Raw genomic sequence first — 5,327 nt, 5'->3', positions numbered from 1 at the left:
TCCCAACAACTCCTACAGCATATTTTTCTGATCCGTTCTCCATACATTTTAAATAAATCAATAGAACATTGAGACATTTCATTAATTTTTAAATCCTACAAAATTTTGGCCTCGTGTTCTATACACCTTAAGCCCTCAATAAATGCCATTAGTTGATAAAATGCCCAATTTTACGAGTGTCCTGGTCTCAGCATCATTTCATCTCTTGCTAGCCTTCTGCCTTCTGAGTTTGTACAGGTGTTGGTCATCTTGGCTCTGAGAACTGATTTACTCTTCCATAGTCGTTCAAGCCCTCAGCAAATAATAAAGATGGTAATAAGCTAGGTCACAGTGAATAAGCAAAGCCACTAACTTCTTGACATCTTAACAGAAAAAGTCATCTTCTAAAATCAGAGCTTCCCAGATCCTGGGAAAATATCTTTTTTACCCAGAATTCTTTTCAGGGCCCCTTTCACCTCTTGATTCTTAAGACTGTAGATCAGGGGATTTAGCATGGGAGAGAAGACTGAATAGGAGAGAGAAAGCACCTTCTTGCTCTCAGGAGTGTAGGAAGATTTGACTCGGAAATAGGTCAGACTCACAGACCCAAAGAACATCGAGACCACAACGAGGTGGGATGAGCAGGTGGAGAAGGCTTTGTGACGGCCCTTGGCAGAGGACATCTTCAGGATGGTGATGAGGTTGTGGATGTAAGACATAATTATCAATCCAAATGGGAGCATCAGGACGATTAACAGTCCCAGTTACACCATACACCTCAAATGCAAAGGTGTCTGTGCACACCAGCTCTAGGAGAGGAGGGCTATCACAGAAAAAATGGTTAATTACATTAGGCCCACAGAAGGGCAGTGTAAACATAATTGTAGTCTGTACTGTTGCCACGGGAATCCCTGATAGCCAGGAAGCCAGGGCCAGCTGCAGACAGAGTCTCCAGTTCATAATGAGAGAATAGTGGAGCGGGTCACAGATGGCTGCATATCTGTCATAAGCCATTGTTGTCAGGATCCAACATTCAGAGGCCCCGAAAAAGAAGGAGAAATACATCTGGGTTGCACAGCCACCAAAGGATATACTTTGATTCTTGGACAGGAAATTGTTGAGCATTTTGGGGATGATGACAGTAGTTCCACCTATATCCATCAGGGACAGGCTCCTGAGGAAAAAGTATATGGGGATTTGAAGGGCAGAATCAACTACGGAGACCAGCACTAAGAGGAAGTTTACTATCAAGACTATTGGGTATATCACAAGGAAAATCATAAACAGATAGACCTGAAATTCATGGAGATTTGAGAAACCCAAAAGAATGAATTCAGTCACGTGTGACTGATTGCCTTCCTTCATTCGTGTTAGTGTTTTTTTTTAACAGTGTAAGTACTGTAATATCTGGGTCCAAAATGTGTTTTCTCTTTCAGGAGAGAAATCAGTAGCAATGTTTTCAGAGTTCAGGTCTTGCCTACAAGCATTTGTGAGCTTGAGGTTGGGTAGCTTGTTTAGTCCTGTATCAAAGAAGTGACTGTGGAATATATGGAGTCTAAGATTTCTGTGGGTAGAAGCAAGTTCAGGAGAGTGGGGAAGTCGTGAAGTTAGCCAACAATACAAATTCTGCAAAGGAATGATAAGAAAGTATTTCATTTTATCATCACTTGTTACTGTTCATCATTACTGAACCCTAATTATTCCTACCAATCAATCAATCAATCGTATTTATTGAGCGCTTACTGTGTGCAGAGCACTGTACTAAGCGCTTGGGAAGTCCAAGTTGGCAACATATAGAGACAGTCCCTACCCAACAGTGGGTTCACAGTCTAAAAGGGGAAGACAGAGAACAAAACCAAACATACTAACAAAATAAAATATAGGACAGGACAAAGCCTGCTAGGGAATTAAATAATCACAGCTTGCCTGCAGGGAACAAAGCACGCCAATACATGTCTCACAAATAGAAATCTCTTCAAATCCCCATCACACAACAGAGCACACAAACCCACCTATACACAAACACACTTATACACATGCACACAGGCTGGGTGTTCATGTACCTAACAGTGACAGGGTGAAAGGTTCATAAGAAAAACAAACAAAACAAAAAATTGTGCTTCTTAGTAACATAGAAGATCCCCAAATTGGTTCCCTGTTTCCTTTCCACGCCTCTTCCCCCAGCCTGCCTTTGATCACACAATAGACCATAAATTAGAATTACGGACCATAAAATAGATTTGGGGGTAATATTCCACATGTTTACCCCCTTTCTATTTATTCCTTAGACTCAGAAAGAGCTCTTATCTCCCAGCGACTATATCATTTTAATAACTTTATTATTGGTTCCCTATTGTCTCTCTGTCCCTAATCCAATGATACATTACAAAGAGCGGCAAGAATTTTATCTTCAACATATTGGATGGTGGCACTCCATTTCTTGGAAGTCTGCTGGAACACGTATTACCATTAATATTAAATGAAATCTTTTGAGTGTGGACTTCACAGCTCTCTGCCAACTGCCTTCCCTCGAAGTCATTCTCTCCACTCAACTCAAGAAAACCAGTTCACTGTCTCAATTCTTTCCACTTTATTTGTCTATAAGCAACATTTTTTCCCCAACCAGATTTCTGCCACTTCTTCAAGCTCTACAGATTCCAACCCCTGCATGAGCTCTTCTCACATTACCCCTTCCCATTCTGTTCACTCAACTACCTTCATATTTGGTTGTATTCTTCTTGTGAAATTGTTAGTTTAATATGTTATTTTAAACACCTGGCTCACCTTAACTAGTGTTATAAGGTGTTCATGCTTTTGTCCTGTATCTATCTTCCTCACTATGGTGAAAGCACCTGGAAGGCAAGAGCCATATTTTATCCTTCTCTTATTATTCCACATACAGTGCCTACAACAGTGCATTGTGCAAAGATGGTATTCAACAAGCACTGCTACTAATCAATCAATTGTATTGCACTAAGCACTATGGAGAGTACAATATAACAGATTTGGTAATAGGTCACCTGTGCACAAGGCACTTACAGTCTAAAGACGCTTACTAGTATTGTGCTATCCATTGTCCCAACATCACTGTGAGATTCAAAAGAGCTTAAGTAGAAACAGGTTCCTCTTTCAAATGGGAGGGAAGAAAAAGGGGAAGTGAGATATCTAGGATTAGAAGCCATATCTGCCATTTTCTTGGTGGTTGTCCCTTCTGCACTATTATGTACTAACACGTGGTGGAGACTTTATTGAGAAATTTACCTGGTTCTCCTTCTTGAAGGAGGATTGTTCTTCCCTTGTTAATTAGATAATCTCATGTTCTGGATGATAAGGCCTCTTTGAGGTATTGGAGTGACCATTGAGAGATGGTCCCCAGGCCATTGCTTACAACAAAGGGAGCAGTGGAATAATATGGAAAGCTCCTTTAGGATAAGTCATGCCCATGAGGCGCTTTTATTTTTCACACTTTAAAAAGGTATTGTGAAATCATTGAATTTTTAATTGTGCACATTGGGGATAAGTGTAAAATGCGTTTTCCTGAACTTTTAGGGATTTTGATTTTCAAAAACCCTGCTTCCAAAGTCTGCTTATCTAAAAAGAAAACTTCACCTAACTTTTTGCCTGAATTTAAGCCAGGTAGATAACTGTTCAAATTCTCTATTGCATTCACATTAGAAATACCATATAGATTATAAATCTGAAACCTTGATGGCACTTTTAAAAGCGTTATATTCCTCTCTATCTTCAAATATTTGGTGACTGGGTGAAAAAGAAACCTGCTGATAATTTGTTTGGAACGGTAGAAGATTAATTACTGTTTATTATAATTAATATTTTATGTTTGTTCGGTACTTAATTTTTCTTTTGTTGATTAAGGACAGACTGACTTTCCTGTAGATTTTAAGATCCTTGTGGGAAGGGATCATGTCTCCCAATTCTACTAAATTGTACTTTCTTAAATGTTTAGTACAGTGCTCTGCACATAATACTTGTGCAACAAAAACCAGTGATTTTTTTGGTATTCAGATTTTTACAGAAAAAACATATGAAGAAATCACGGTAAAAAATTAAAATGGCTACAAGAGTGAACTCTGTAGCTAAACATTTATCATCACAAAAGTTTCAGTGTACTCTCCTAATGGATAGTGTTTGTTCTCTAGGCATGAGAAATTATTCCTATCAACAGACAAAAGATAAACAATGCCCCAAACCAGCCCTGAATTTGATGGGAGTTTTTCACCTGAACTAAAGAAAACTCTCCCCTCTAGGCCAGTGAAAGTAATTCTTAACTTATTCTGTTTTAGGGTCTCACAAATCCGTCCTATCAGATTGAATTCTGAGAGATGAAGCTGTTACTATATCTAAATATGGAATACTGTGATCATGATTACATTAACTAGTTATAATCCTTAATACTAATATCAAACAATGGTGTCTACCAAAATTGAGCAGACTCAAAGATGGATCATGCTTCTCCCACAGTACTTTCAGGTTTCATTAAAGAAGTAAAGATTGATCTACTTTAGATTGAGTAGTGGCACAGGTAGTTCAAAATAATTGACTATGTGAAACTGAGGAGAGGCAGCCCAACAATGGAGAATGGGGAGTTACTGCTTCAGATTTCTGAGGTTGCAACATGGGATTAAAGTTGAAGAGAATGTAGACGTTGCAGTTGATTTGAAAACCTGCTTCACCCAATTCACTCTGAATAATTGAACATTCACTATTTATTTTGTCCCCTACTCAAATTGTTTGGTTATAAAGATACTTTCTGATTTTTTTCATGGTATCAGTTAAGCACCTCCTGTGTGCAAAGTACTGTACTAAGTGCTCGAGAAAATATGATAGGTTCAATACAGTCCAAGATTGATTTGCTATCAATGTCACTCATTTTCCAAATGACTTTTTACCTGGTCACCAGCAAATCTGTTTTCAGTCTCCAGAACAAGTAGCTTGTGGCTTCCTTCTTAAATGTATAATCTCTCTGAATCTTTGGTCTTTTGTCTCACTTTGGTGGCCTTCTCTTTAGGCCTACTTTTGAATATTTTGCTAACTGACCAATAGTCATTGTTAGGTTCCGTTATACATAAGTTGTTTTTAGATGTTTCACTTTTTAGTAATTAGTTTTAATTTAAGTGTATTTTCAATATCAACTAAAATCTTTTCGGCCTGGAATACCAGGCTTCAGAGATTACTTGTAACTCATGGATTGTCTTAGTAAATCCTTAGTAACTCCTCCTTAGAGGAATCTCAAAACAGCGTGGATCACCTAACATCTCCAAGGATGAAGACCAGCCCAATGATGATGTGATCTGTCCACTGGGAGGCCACAAATCAGTGTGGACCAT

The 5,327-nt window shown here is 38.6% G+C and overlaps 1 pseudogene; it reads right to left on the bottom strand.

Moving 5' to 3' along the window:
- Nucleotides 1–389: 389 nt before the first annotated feature.
- LOC119921422 lies at nt 390–1,344 on the bottom strand (annotated as a pseudogene).
- Between the last annotated feature and the right edge of the window lie 3,983 nt (nt 1,345–5,327).

Source organism: Tachyglossus aculeatus, assembly GCF_015852505.1.
Source record: "Tachyglossus aculeatus isolate mTacAcu1 chromosome 12 unlocalized genomic scaffold, mTacAcu1.pri SUPER_6_unloc_2, whole genome shotgun sequence".
NCBI lineage: Eukaryota > Metazoa > Chordata > Mammalia > Monotremata > Tachyglossidae > Tachyglossus > Tachyglossus aculeatus.
The sequence above is the reverse complement of the archived record's forward strand: the minus strand, read 5'-3'. Positions and strand labels throughout refer to the sequence as shown.